General features: G+C 39.4%; 1 long non-coding RNA gene across 1 annotated transcript; it reads right to left on the bottom strand.

Annotated features, from left to right (window-relative positions):
* Positions 1–1,387: 1,387 nt before the first annotated feature.
* Positions 1,388–14,856, bottom strand: LOC115659682. Its single transcript, XR_004002629.1, has 4 exons — positions 14,802–14,856; positions 10,444–10,499; positions 7,207–7,287; positions 1,388–1,752 (listed from the first exon to the last, which is right to left on the bottom strand). It is a non-coding gene; the product is annotated as an uncharacterized LOC115659682 (long non-coding RNA).
* Positions 14,857–15,477: the final 621 nt, after the last annotated feature.

A 15,477-nucleotide genomic window follows, 5' to 3' on the forward strand; every position in this document is an offset into this window, starting at 1 on the left:
CCTTCCAAGCCTTGCTATTTGTATAATGTAACCACTGGCTGGAGAAATAGAGGAAGTGGTATTCATAGAACACTGGAAAAGGCGTCTGAACCTCTGGGTTCTAGTCCCAGCTTTGGCACAGTCTCATTTTGTAACCGTGGGGAAATTATTTACTCTGCATCTCGGTTTACCCATCTGAAAAATAAGGATAAAACATTCAGTAGGGTTTAAAATTCAGGCTTAAAATTTGAAATGTACTGTGAAAATATTGGATCTAAGTAAAAAGTATTGTTGTTCTAAAATATAGATTAGAGTCACGGGGAAGGCAATAAAAAGCAAAATAAAAACTTGATCAAACTATTTTGCTTAGGACAATGGCTTCTGTACAGGCATAGCAACATTTTCAAAAGAAGTTGCATGGGTTTAGACCACATGTGTAGTGACTTTGTTTGACAATGAGCCATTACAGCTCTTTCAGTGCCAATAATCTTTGTAATAAAAGCATTTGTTTTTGTAATAGACTATAATGGCTCTGCTGGAGCCACCAGAATTTCTCATATTCAAACTCCACGTACTAGGAAAAGGAGTGAGTGCCCAAAGACGACTTGGTATTTTAGAGCCATTGCAGTCTATTTTATTAATAATAATACATGTATAAACCTTTGGGTCTTGCGACTTGGCTTGATATTACAATAACGTTTGTCATCTCTAGGCAGCTTTTTAGCATGGTACTTCAGGGCAGCTCCACAAATGACAATATAAAGTGGTCAGGAATGACAGATGGATGTGTTTTTTCAGTGTTCCTGTTCTGATTGTTTTTAATCATTAATGTATTTTTGTGATGTATATGTTCCAATTCTTTGGAGTAGTGGTGATCATTAACAGTTAATGAATGTGAAGTCATGTATTTCAGGTACAGCGTGATTCAGTAAGCTTAGTACAGAGGGAGAAACCCTGCAAGGGGCATGGGATCAACTCAGGTATAGTAACAGGTGATGGAGACTTTCACCATTAGGTCACCACTTCAAATTCTGCCCAAGATACTAGCAGCAAGCATCTGGAAAGTATTCAATGGCCAATGTGCAGTGAGTTGAGATCGGGTCTCACTTCTGGTCCACGTACAAAGGAATACCAGAAATTCCCAAAGTTAGCATGTATTTTTTACTGCAAGTTTTTCAGGGTGGGGACTGTCTCTCCCTATATGTGTCTTTATAAAACCTAGCACATTTTTGACACTCAACATCTCCTTTACTAGATACTACACAATAGGCCAAGAGCCTAATTGGATCATGAATATCTTTAATCTGTCAAAGGATTGTGTTTATGATAAATTCCAACAATCCTACTTCCAGCAATGGAAAGCCTCTTTATGAGAAAGAAAGGTCAGCTCCTGTCGTACAAAATGATTTGAGCTTCAAAGACACTTTTCATATCCTGAAAGTTATCCTGCAAGCGTAGAAAAAGCATCTTGGATAATGAAGAACAAAGTTCTTGAAGCAAGTGATATCTATCTTCTGAAAATAAGTAGGGAGCTCCCTGTAATTGTTGCAGGTTTCATGGACATTTTGTAAAAAGAGCACAAAAAAGGTTATTTCACATTTAATTCTAGTAAAAGCAAAACAGTTTCCTGACATGCTGGTTCCATATTTTGAAGCAAATTAGGTATGGTTTTACAACATGCTTGATGGCTGCAAACTCAATTCAAGCTATCACTATAATGTGGAATGTGCCTCGAAAGCTAGTTTTCAGGCTGGCACCATGAAGCAGAGAATCCTACAAAAAGAAGAGGAGGGGAAGGAAGAGAGAGAGTGCGTGTGTTTAAATACGATCAGTGTACATGGTGCTTTACAAATAAAGACAAAGTTCCAGCCAGATGGAGTATCCCACGCAGAGAGTGCTAAAGGCCAACGTTTTCAAACATGGATGGGTGCACCTAAAAAAGGCCTGCTTTACACAGGTTGTGAATACCTGCATCTTCTATTGAACTAACAGAAGTTGAAGACACTCATATTTCTCAAAGGACTTGGGTCTTGCAGGATTGGGCCTAAACTCCTGACTCCCAGTCTTGTGTGCTAAAACAATAGGACCATCTTTCCTGTCATGGCAAGTGCTAAATATTATTACTGGGATGTTCATTCCTGTTCTATATGCACTGGCATATATACTGGCAATAATGTATGGCTTATATAGTGTAGCTTTCATTCTTTGATGTGGGAAAAATATATTGTTGGGAGGAGGAGAATTCCCTCAATTTTCCATTTCACTGAGAGGCAGATCTTTGCAACCAGAACACTGTCCTCTCCACAGAAGAGACCTTCTGTCAAAAACTGGTCTGTTCCTTTCAAAGAACAAAAAAAAAAAAAAAGCAAAGTCCTAGTCCTACTGAAATCAATGGAAGTTTTCTCAGTGATTTAAGTGGGACTAGGATTTGGGCCCAAATCACTAGTAAAGTCTCAAAAATAATGGACTCCATTCTCATTTGCACATTTTACACCATTCTGACACTACTAAAGGGCCTTAAAGTGAGCATAAGTTACATTTCCATTTAATTGAAAGCCCATTTACACTGCCAGAATGGTGTATTGTGTAAATGAGAGCCAGACCCAATAAGTGCATTTTTGCCATATTTATAGATATTTTAAAAAATCCTAAAATCTACTAAGATCCTACATTAGAAGATCTCAGCTTCATAGCTGTAAGAATCAAACATTCACTTCCTTGAAAGTTAACAATTGCCTTATTTTCAGCTGGCTAAACATAGATTTTCCTTTCTCACACTTGTTATCAACGTGCTGGCTCAAAGATAAACAGCCTTGGAATGTCAGTAGCCCATTGAAACGAAAGTGTTCATTGAGGATTACAAACTAAATTCATACCACTTAAACACAGAGCAGACAAATAGGCTGAGAAGCCATTCAGAGTGCAAAGTGTATGTCAGTACACTGGCAGCACAGCAGCTGCCATGCATTTTGTTTCGTTATACAATAGAACCTCAGAGCTACAAACTGACCAGTCAACCACACACCTCATTTGGAACTGGAAGTACTCAATTAGACAGTACTCAATTAGACAGTGGCAGAGAAAAAAAAGGCAAATGCAGTACCGTACTGTGTTAAACGTAAACTAAAAAAAATAAAGGGAAAGCAGTATTTTTCTTCTGCATAATAAAGTTTCAAAGCTGTAGTAAGTCAATGTTCAGTTCTAAACTTTTGAAAGAACTATGACGTTTTGTTCAGAGTTATGAACATTTCACTTATGAACAACCTTCATTCCCAAGGGGTTCCTAACTTTGAGGTTCTACTGCATACAAACTTAAAGAATTTTCTGCGATGATCAGAACCAGGGCTGGCTCCAGGCACCAGCATTCCAAGAAGGTGCTTGGGCAGCAATCTGCAGTTCGTGTGGTTTTTTGCTGCCCTAAGCAGCGCTCCGAATTGCTGCCACAGACAGCGTGGGCAGTCCGTGTGCCGTTAAGGCGGCATGCGAGTTTCCATGGCAGCAGCAATTTGGCGGCTTCTGTCTTCCAGGTGAAGACAGAAGCTGCTGCCGGATTTCCGCTGTCACGGAAACACGCGTGCCGCCTTAACAGCACATGGACTGCCTCCACCGTCCACTGTGGCAATTCAGCACACTGCTTGGGGCGGCAAAAACAGTAGAGCTGGCCCTGATTAGAACACAGACATTCTAAATCTGTTTTACAGCAACCAACTTACTTTATATAGTCCCCTCCCATCCTCCTCAAACACAAAATCCATGTCACAAAGATAGAGAACCACCTTGCAAAATGATACTTATAAGAAAAACAGGGTAAATAACTGAAATTGTGGATAGCCCAGAACGAAAACCTTGTATCCAAACAGTCTTCAAATTTTGATAGAGTTTGGATCAACATCTGAGATTTGTGGTGGTTCTCACTCATCTCAGTGCTTTAATGAATATTCATTTTACATTTCATCTGTTCAGAAAAACAGAGTAAAAAATTGCATCTTCAGTATTGGTAAGTGACCTTCAGAAGTTAGAATGATTTGTCCAGAGCTCTTCCCAAAAATTCTGGTTCCTACTTTTTTGGTCTCAGGATTCCATTGAAATTAAAAGTAACTGAACTTGGAGTCTCAAGAGGCTGAGTTCAAGTTTTAGGCAAAGATTTGGGTCACTTCATATTTTCCCTGTTCACTCATCGCTGTTCTTTGATTAAGTTGTTAAAATTAGGCTGAGCAGTTGCCTTTAGTGATTGGAGAAAGATAGTTTGTTCCACAACTGTGAAATGAGCTAACAATGTTCTACCTCATAGCACTTGTTTTAGAACACTACTGAATTTCAGTTTCAAATAGGCATTTGGTCTAATGTAGATGAAATTCTGAATTTAGCTTCACTGTACTTTTATACATTATACAAATACTTTTGATTCCCTGTTTGAAGCTGAATAGTTGCTGTCATAAACAGATAGTTAAGAGTTAATGTCTCTCTTACCTGTAAAGGGTTAACAAACAGGGACCCCAAACACCTGACCAGAGGACCAATCAGAAGACAAGATACTTTCAAATCTCATGGGAGGGAAGCCTTTGTTTGTGGGTTTGAGGTTTGGCTTTGTTCTCTCTGGGTCCTGGATGGGACTAGAGGTGCAACCAGGTTTTCATCAATCTCCCTGCTATAGTCTCTGATCTATTCAGAATTGTAAGTAAGAAAAGGCGGTCATAGTCTTTTAATTTTTTTTTTTCATTTACATATGTGTACTTGCTGGAAGTAGCTTAAATTGTGTTTCTGCTGGAGAAAGTTTATTTCTATTGTTTATAAGCTGAAAGACCCTGTAACTTTTTACCATCTAAAGTGCAGAGATAAACCTTTTACTTTTTCTTTCTTTTTTTTTATTAAAAGTTTTGCTTTTTAAGACCTGTTTGATTTTTTTCTCCTAGTTAAGGTTCAAGGGAATTGTGTCTGTACTCACCAGGAAACTGGTGGGGATAAGGGAAGGATAACTTTTCTCTTTGTGTTAGATTCACGCAGCTTGAATCTGTATGGCCTCTGGGTGAGGAGGAAGAAGGGAGGGGGAAGGTAACACTCCTCTCGGTGTGGTGATTCAAGAAGTTGAATCAGGCGATCTCCTAGTGTTCCCAGGGCGGGAAGGAGCTGGGACGGAGAAGGGAGGGGGAAGGGAATGGTTTATTTCCCTTTGTTGTGAGACTCAAGGAATTTGGGTCTTGGGACCCCCAGGGAAGGTTTTTGGGGGAGACCAGAGTCTATCAGGCGCTCTACTCAAAGTCCTGATTGGTGGCAGCCTATCAGATCTAAGCTGGTAATTAAGCTTAGGGGAATTCATGCTAGTACCCATATTTTGGACGCTAAAGTCCAGAATTGGGAATTATACTATGATAGTCACTAATAGCCAGTTGTTAAAAAGCCATGGAAGAAATAGTATAATCTGTTTTGTGAGGTTATGACTAAGTATTGCAGTGCTGTTTGATACAAATTTAAGGTCCTTTGCACAAATATGGGGGGCTTGTCTTTCCACTCTGTTATACCAATTTGTGCCACTGTAATTCCACTTTTAATATACAATTTATTATTATCCTCCCCATCATTTAGCTTGGTTTCCATCTTCAGTTAAATAAAATTTCTAGGTGTCTGGTGTTCAGTTGGACAAAAATATACACCTGACTTCATGAATAGGATTAGTAGTAGACCTCTGTTAAACTCTGATCTGTATAGAAAATATTTTAAGATTCTTGTCCACAATGAGCTCAGGGCCGGATATACCAACAGCGATGTTTTAAAATATGTCCTTTAGTTTGTGGTGTTTGTGTGTGTTTTTGTTTTGTTTTTTAAATAACTAATGTAGAGATATCAGGATCACGGCTGAGTTCTGCACAAGATGATTTTTGCTAATCAGTTTCATTGACAGTTGAGCAGGCTGAACAATGAGTAATTTAGTCAAAAAAAGAAAACTATATCGTGGACAAAGCTCTCATGAGACAAGGATGACCTGGTGTGAAATCTAGCCATGTTTTTCTAGTGGTAATGACAGGTCCTAATCTGCTGATCACACTGTTCGCAAACACCCTTGAGAGAAAACACTTCTATATATAAGAAGAGATTTTGCAGGGAAAAAATACACTTTTATTCTCTTATTTAAATAAAAGCCCTTAGCTTTAAGCAAAGTGGAAGAGTGATGGTGAAATGTGTCTAAATAAAACAGTGAGGTAAATGGTACTTTGCAACATCACATCATAACTGATTATTGCAAATAGTTTTAAATGTTTTTTCATCTCCTTGCTCTTTCCACATCACCACAATAGTATTAAGCTGTATTCTGTTCAGTATGAAAATTAGACATTTTTAATACAAAAAAAGAATTTGTTTTTAAGCTGTTGCTTATTTTCTTGTAGTTAGTGTATCTTATTTTAAATATGTACTAAACATCTTTGAAACATTCCTCCTTCTTCTAGCATTGCAGTGCTTGCCAAGCTACCTGACAGCAGCTTCATCGGCAGAATGAAGGGCCCTAAGGCCACCCTGAAGTCTAGTTAGTTGACACTCATCAACAACATGCATCACCGACGGACAGAGACCATGTTGACAAAGTGGGTTGTCACACAGACCCTATGTGTAAACATTGGCTGTGCATATTCCTGAGCTAGTTCGGAATCTGTTCAGCAGAGACCAAAGGTGATGTGGCAGGTCAAATCCTCACGGTCAAATGGTCACATCAGCTACAATGAAACCATTCTAAATGTGTTAGCCAGCCACTCACTGCACTATAGGGTTGCTGCTGACATATTTTGATCTGGCAGTTGAGACCACAATGGATGCCTCAATGTAAGTCATGCTCTGGGGTGACTGAAGATGCCTATGTAGATTGGGAGACCTGGATTGGCATGTAGCTTTTCCATCAATCTGGCTATAGACTCTGTGTGATGAATGTGTGGCAGAACTGGTAGCCATGGAATAGGAATGTACATTATTAAAGACGAATCATGTACACCCAGGCACACTTCCGTAACATCATATAGTGTAGCGTTTTCTATAGGATCTATTTTGTCCTCCCAGTAGTAGATACTTTCATGATTGGCATGATGTAAATACCTAACCTAGGTAAACATTAAAAATTACATGCTTTAAAGACAGATTCTCACTTGCTTAACCAGTGAAAAGTTAAAAAGTATTATTTAATGTCACTGTGATCAGCATATAGGGAAACATACATTTGACAAAGACTAGTATAAGCATTACCTTAAAAATTAAGTGATGTTAGCCTCTCCTTTCATTGCCCTGTGTTTGCTCAGAAGCACCACTTGGGAGAGTCTTCATTATCTATAAAGGGTAAAAACAGGATGTAGAACGTACTTTCAAAAGTTCAGAGTTGCTCCTTATCTGGACATACATAGCTCCAGAAGACAATTAAAACACTACTGAGAGAACTTGTCAATTAGACTTGGATGAGGTGATTAGGTCCAGAGCATTCTATGCCTTTAAAGAAACACGTTTTAGCTAAGTAATGTTTGAAAAGTGTTTTGCAGAAAACTAGAGCTTGATCTTTAACGGCTATGCAATGCCGGTCCTTTTATTATTTAATTAAATCCTCATCCAACCCACATTCGTATAAACAAGCTAAAATGATGTGATTTTGCAGCAAGGCAAGGAGGTGGAATCGAAAGGCAATCTATTCATTTAATTTTTAAAATAAAGGTTGGCACTCATGAATGAAGCAATGATTTTACCACAGAAAGTCTTTGCCATTAAACAAGGACTCACTGTAGAATCTGAAATCCAGACTGGTTTTAATAAAATGTCTCTTTGATTTGAAAAACAGATCTGTACCATGCTGAGGCTTAATACTGCTAGAAAGACATTTGGCTCTTGTTTAGCTTTGTAGTCAGTGGGTCTCAGGTACTTGAGGATGAACTTCCTTGTGTCAACCAGGGCACTTCTGCCAGGTCTCCTTATGCAACAGCCAAGAGATGTGATCTCATCTGCCTGGGTATTCTTTGAGTTCTCTCTTACCCCTTTTATTTCTGATCTACCTCTCTCCATTAAAAATATCCCTATCCTTCCCCCTCCCAAGTAGCGATGTGCCCTCCATACAATTCCAGATGCTTTCCCATAAACAGCAGGGCTATGTAGCTGCCTTTGAAGGATAACACTACATTGCACAGCCATCTAGTGTATTTAGCCTAAAAGTTAGGGTGTTAGCCTTGGTGCCCTGGCTAAATTCCAACTTGGATAACTGCATTTTTCCTCTAATCCCCTTTCACTTTAATTTCATACATCATCCTTCACTTCTTATCCTAAAACTGTTTGAGCTAACGCACGAGAACATGACAGGATGGGAGAATTTGGTTGGGGAAACATAGGTATATAAGATTTCTAATTCTGTAACACTGCTTGGTAAAAGCACACCAAAACCTAATATATAATGATATACCCAGACAAAGCTATGTTTGGCAATGGGCCCATGCATAGGGGATTGAGATGAGGGCTTTCCTCTTCCCCCTCCAACTGAAGAGCAGATCCACACAGGCTGCTTCAGTCTAATGGCTGAGTTTATACTTTGTGCGCCACTCCAAGGCTGAACGTAACCTCTCTATTCAGTGGGTGCACTATACTCAACTGCTGAGTGAGCACTAACCACCTGCAGTGGCACCCCCACCCGGCCTCATAACCCTAATCCCAGTCTGGTATGAAGGGGAGGCCTTGGCAGGGAGCTATGGAGATTGAGCCTGCCCTGCACTCACACCAGAGCAGCAGTTCCCGTCTAGCTCGCTGCTCCAGGTGTAGTGACCTGACCCACAGAGCTGCAGCACCACTCAAGTTTGGCCATGAGGTTCTGACACGCTGGGAGAAGTATACGTTTGCCTGGTTTTGCACCCTTGATTTTATTAATTATGTGGGTGCAATTGAACCCATGGGCTGCTCCCCTTGGGTGCAACTGACACTGCTGGGCTGCTCCCTTTGATATCCTATCCCATTCCCATGAGGGCATGAACTCCTGAGAATCTGCATAGCTGAGAGTCCTTGGATGTGGAGGGGGTGTTTGCCTTCTCCCCAAGTTTCCCTTTCTCTGCATCACAGAGCCACACTTGACTCTCCTGCCAGGATGAGCTCTGCAGCCACGGAACAGGCACCAGCACTTGCTTCAGTTTGATTTGGATATAAAAGGAAAAATAAAAACCATTTTTATCTGAAATAATATTCAACTATTGGGACACTAGAAAATAATGCAGATACTGATGCGCATTTTGGAATCAATAACAAGCATGATTTCATTAACTATGCAAAACCTAATGAACACAAAAACGAAATAAACAGGCACTGCAGTAACAGGAAATGAACCACAGTCTTAACTAAAAAGTGCTGGCTGGGAAGCAAGCTATTGTCAGAGCTTGGAGAGTTCAAATCCCTCTGCTGCAATGACTGGCTTGGCATACTGGCTAAATGGACAATTGGCCTATTTATGGCAAGGGAGGCAGCTCAGAGATGTATTAAAGCTGTGCACCACTTACAGAAGATGATCAGTCAGTAGAAGGTTAGTAGTAGTAGTAAAGTGCTTAGCTGTGTTTGACGCCAATGAAGATTTACTAGTATTTTAAAATACCAAGTCTAGATTTGTCTGTTTTAACTGATGAGTTTGCTCATCTTAGGGTATTTACTGAATGTGTTATACCTAACGTAAATTGAGCAACATCTGCATCTCTTTTTTCTTTTCTCTTGTGGTCCCCCAAAAGTTCTTCTTTTGTGTATAATGACCATGACTTACTTTTCTATACATATACAATTGAAACTGCCTCAACTGCTAAAACAAAAATCCATTCATTTATGGTTTCTTTCATTTTCAACTTTATAATGGTGATCTTAGCTTCTCTTAAGACCATCAATTAGTCAATCATTAATCTCCAGGAAATGCCCTGTGCCTCCATTGTTATTGCTTAAATAAATACATAATGTCATAACATGTACTGGCTAGAATCTACCTAGGATGCATAAAAATTAGAAAGTGAATTTTATAATTTGTGATTAAGGCCCTTTATTCAGTTACATCACCATGGAATAAGAAGTCCCCATTGCAAACCATCTGTGAAAACAGCTCTACCTTATAAGAAGAAAGAAAATTCTTATTCTTATGCAAACAAGATAATGTGAATCAGAACTATTGGGAGTGTGATATCCTTCTGAGAAACAATATATCTCTTTTAAAACAACCCATGTAGAATGATTAATCCTAATCACAGATCATGTTCTAACATCAGTTTTTAAATAAATCTCCAGTGAGATCAAGTAAGGCATTCTCCCTTAAAAAATACTAGGATTCACTGATTCCAAGACCAGAACAGATCACTGTGATCATCTAGTCTGATTTCCTGTATAACATAGGCCACTGAGCTTCCCCAAAATAATTCCTCAAGCATATCTTTTAGAAAAACATCCAATATTAATTTTAAAATTGTTAGTGACAGAGAATCTACCACGTACCTTAGTAAATTGTTCCAGGTTTTACTCATCCTTATCTCTTAATAGTTCAGATACAGCTACAGAAAAGTGGTCCCAAAAAAAGAAAAGAAAAGAAGGGAATTACAACTAGTTTTAAGATATATTTTCTTTCGTGGCAAAAATTATGCACAATCAAAAAAATATTCATCTATTACTTCTTGACTGCACTGCTGGAGTCCCACCCAGTTAAAAGACTTTCTAGGCTGAATCATGGCCAAGTAAAAATGAGCAACTAGCAACTATACTTTCCCCATATATTAATGAATCTGTTTTTTTGATTCACTGTTTTTAAAGAATAATGAAAACTGAACAAGGAAAGAAAACAAATGAGCCACAGATAGTACATGACTGCTCTGTTTACTTTTTGTGGTATTCAGATAGAAATGCTGCCCTAGAATACCTGTATGCAGCTCTCCTTAACTTCAGTGAAAGTTGTAAATGTGCCCCTGATGACAGAATTTGGTTCTAAGATTTAAACAGGAGGTTATTAGTATGGTGTTATGAGATCACTTCTGAAATACACAGCCAGAATAAAAGCTAAGGAATACTAGAAGTAAAGTTAGCTCTCCGTTTCAGCCTTCTAGCACAAATCTGTCAAATGACACGTTAGTTTTGCTAAAAGCTTAGCTTTCAGGTCACAGAATTATAGTTTCAATATAAGGCTGTATTCAATGGGTGGCATGCATGGAACAGTGGCAATGGCATCTGTACAAAAATTCTGGCACCGTTGACGTCAAGCAATTGATGAAGTTTCCTTTTTCAGTAGTAACACTTAAAGGGCAATGCAACCTCCATTCTATTGAAAAGGGTCTAATTCTGCAAGATACTTGGCTTTGAGAACTATCACTGGGTCAATTTTATGTTTATACCTGTGTATATCTGGACTAACTCTACCAAAGTCATTGAGTTACTCTGTTTGTGCTGGTACAGCGGAGAGCAGAATTTGGCACAATGACTTCAGCATGGGATGAGTGTACACAGAACCTTGCAGGATTTGATCCTCATAGCAGCAGCATGGTATTCTGAAACTCTGCACAGGAACAACATGCATAGTATTTTTTAATCTAATATCAGTTCAATGTAATGGCCTATGGCAAAGTATAACAGAATTATTTCTATCTTATACTAGCCTTTGCCTTGTCACAGAAAAGTCCTTATTGTGCAAATATGAACAAAACAGAATCTTTTAAAAAGCAATATATTGAGTATTTTTCACACCCTGGCAACTAATCAGGGCATTTAATTCTATTAAATATACTTATTAAATATACTAACTTCCATGTCACAGGATTATGAACCCTTCTAATGCAAAAAATATTCAGGGCAATTGCCTTCCAAAGAAAAACATAGCATACAGACACTATCTCCAGGGGAAATCTCAGTTAACAGTGGCATCCTCTTCTAGGAGCAGCATATGCTGAATGTGATGATGTTTTTAGCTCTCTTCAGCATTTCAATACAAAGTAGTAACTTTGAAGTAAATGTACATTGATAATTATAATACACCAAAATACAGTAAGCACATCACATTTAATTCTTTAAGGCCCTTCTCTAGAGATCATTGAATGGATCAGGCCTCATGCCAAGAAATTCTCACAGAGGTTGGGGAGAGCTTTAGTGTAACTCACCCAAAAGGGCAAATCTTTTGGTATCCCACGTCCACTAATCACACAATTTACGTTCTGCCATAAATATCACTGCAACAGTGTTCGAGTCACTTATCTGGAAACTAGTAGGGTACTTTCACATTTACTTTAGATGTTCTTTTTAGAATTAATACAAATATTGCAGCTCAATCCCAGTAATCAACTCATTTTTTTATGATTCCTCTATCTCTGAAGGTATGAATGATACTGACGGTGCACAATCATCACGTCTAATGATCAACCTAAAGAGCTGATATCATAGGATGTTTCAGATTTGTCAGAAATGGGTAAACACTGGCATCCTAGAAAACATAACTGGATTCAGATACATTTCCTTTCCATGCCAGTGAAGGTTCTTATTCAAAAACAAATCTATTTATCACTTCCTGACACTGCCGTTGGGCAGGGTATCCTGCTACAGGGTGGAGCATCAGATTGTTCAAGGAAAACTGGCCATAGGCCAATGGAAATTTCATATTTTATGGAGCCTGCTGCTATTTTGCAGTGATTCATAAACTTCAGCAGTGCTAGGTCTGGCATGTGTGAATAGAAAAATAATGTGCCTTTTCATCCAAAAAGAAATGGCTATTTATAAGAGCTCAAATACATGGCTCCTGTCTTTGTATTATCCTGTGCCATGTATCATGAGTTATATATATTTCTATTGAAATACAAAGTTTATTAAATGTTTTGAAATTCCTAATGTGATTACTTTTGTGTTGTTAAACATAGTTTATGTTTAGTGCATTTAAATTTAAATGTTGAAACCATATGTTAAAAGTTTCATATAGGGAGCTTTGTTGCAGACAATTTATTTTATTCCTGAATCTCTGGCCGGAAAAATTCCTTCAGTGTCCTCTGTAGCTTTCTCTTCTAATCCATTTCCCCTTCCTTACCCTCTACCCCCTCTTATTATCTACCCCCTCTTGTTATAAGATTTCCATCCTTCTTTCTTCCCATCACTTCCACCTCACCCTTCTCTTTCAGAAATTTTAGTCCCACTTCCATTTTATGACCTGCCAGCTGCTTTATTCAGATGAGTTTTTCCTAGCCCAACGCTCCCCAAGCTTTCAAGCTTGCCTTTAGGATGCACACTTCCAAATCTTTTCTACACCCCACAGCCAGATACATTCCCCCCATTTTCAAGCTTATGCTCCCTCTGAACTTTTGCTGCATATTCCAGAAACTCATTTTGACCTTTCAGTTTCCCACTCCCTGAAACTCTTCACTCTCAGACTCTAGCTTCAAAACCATCATCCTAACTCCATTTCTATCGCTGCTTCTCCTTTTCTCACTCTTCCCAACCTGTAGGGCTATGACAACAGCTGCCTCCTCGCATCCTTTTGTCAATTCCAGGCTTTATGCCCCACCTCCCAATTTTCCCCTTGTAAAGTTATTGATATGAACTGTGACCGTATAGATTATCGTTGCAACCAACCTCCTACAGTGGCACCAAATCTTGTACAAAGGAGGTCAAGTGAGTTGTCTATGAGAAGGTTATGACTTGCTGGTTATGATTATGCTATCTGTATGCATGTATGATTTTTGTATTTAAAGTATTGACTCTATACTGTCTGTAGTTCAAACTTGTGCTATGCTTCTGGGTGACACCCCAGACAATTTGGCATCAGCACTCACTAGCCTGCTTGATGGCCCATTAAGGACCATCAGTAATACAACTGACCCATTGAGAGAAGGCAGTTATACCTTGTGACTCAGCAAGGCATGCAGGGACATGCCTATGGACAGAACTCTAATGTTTTTCCATGCCATGTGCTGGGTAGCTTGTGTTTGGAACAAAGGAAGCACGAGCCACATGGCAAAAGGACTATAAAAGGCAGCTGCATATCTCCATTTTGTCTTCAGTCCTGCTTCCTACCTCTGGAGGAACTTTGCTACACTGAAGCTCTGAACAAAGGACTGAATGACCCATCCAAGCTGTGGATGTACTCCAGAGATTTGATCTGTGCCTGCAGTTTATTCCATCACCGCTACAAGCCTGAACCAAGAACTTTGCCATTACTGTATATAATTGATTATTTTAACCAATTTTAGCTCTCATCTATATTTCTTTCTTTTTATGAATAAACCTTTAGATTTTAGATTCAAAGGATTGGCAACAGCGTGATTTGTGGGTGAGATCTGACTTATATATTGACCTGGGTCTGGGGCTTGGTCCTTTGGGATCGGGGGAACCTTTTTTCTTTTACTGGGGTATTGGTTTTCATAACCATTCATCCCCATAAGGAGTGGTGCTGGTGGTGATACAAAGGAACTGGTGTATCTGAGGGAATTGCTTGTATGATTTCTGGTTAGCCAGTGGGGTAAAACCAAAGTCCTCTCTGTTTGGCTGGTTCAATGTGCCTTAGAGGTGGAGAACCACCAGCCTGAGGCTGTGACTGCCCTGCCCTAAGCAATTTGTCCTGAACTAATACTCTCAGTAGTGTCCCACCAAAGGCCGAGTCATTACCACCGTCTCCTTTCAAGTGCCCACTATGTCTTCCCACTTTGCTTCCTCTCCTTTAGCCATAACTTAAAGTCCTGGCTATCCCTCTTCCTTAGTCCCAGTCCTTGATCCCTTGATAGTGACTGTCATACAGACAATACAACATAAAACTCTATTGTACCATAGCATTCTACAGAAAATAATGATGTTCAGGAATGTGTTTGACAGCAAAGAGCATTCCTTTTTACCTGCTTCCCTTTGGTTTTGTAGAGCTGCACATCAAAAGCCAAAAGAAATGTACCTGGTAAGAGAAAAGTCAGGGAGTAAATTATGTTGGTATTATAGTGATGAGAATGTTGAAGAAACAAGCATGCATAATGGTAAATGTCATCATGTAGTGTCACCTGTACTTTCTAAGTACATTAGTACTAGAGCTAGGATTGATGCAGGCCTGGTCTACACTACAGAGTTAGGTTGACATAAGGCAGTTTGTCGACTTAACTCTGCAAGTGTCTATACAAAAAAATGTAGCACCCCTGATGGAACTCGCCCATTACACTGATTTAATAACTCCACCTCTGTGAGAGCCGTAGCACGCACTTAGGTAAATGTAATTTGGTTGACATAGTGTCAATGTAGACACTGCATTATTTACATTGACTGTTGCTGCCTTTCAGAAGCCGTCCCACAATGTCCCACACAGATAGTTCCATCAGCGTAAGCACTCCTGGTGAGGAGGATGCACACTGCCGACACAAGGAGTGTAGTGTGGAATGCAAAAGTGATTTTATTACTGCGGTGGCCATACGTCAATGTAACTTAGGTCAACCTGCCCTTAGGCCAAGTCTACACCATAAATTTACACTGGCACAACTGCGCTGCTGTAGCGCGTCTGGTGAAGAAGCTCTAAGCTGATGGGAGAGC

The sequence above is a fragment of the Gopherus evgoodei genome, chromosome 11 (assembly GCF_007399415.2).
Source record: "Gopherus evgoodei ecotype Sinaloan lineage chromosome 11, rGopEvg1_v1.p, whole genome shotgun sequence".
NCBI classification, from domain to species: Eukaryota; Metazoa; Chordata; order Testudines; family Testudinidae; genus Gopherus; species Gopherus evgoodei.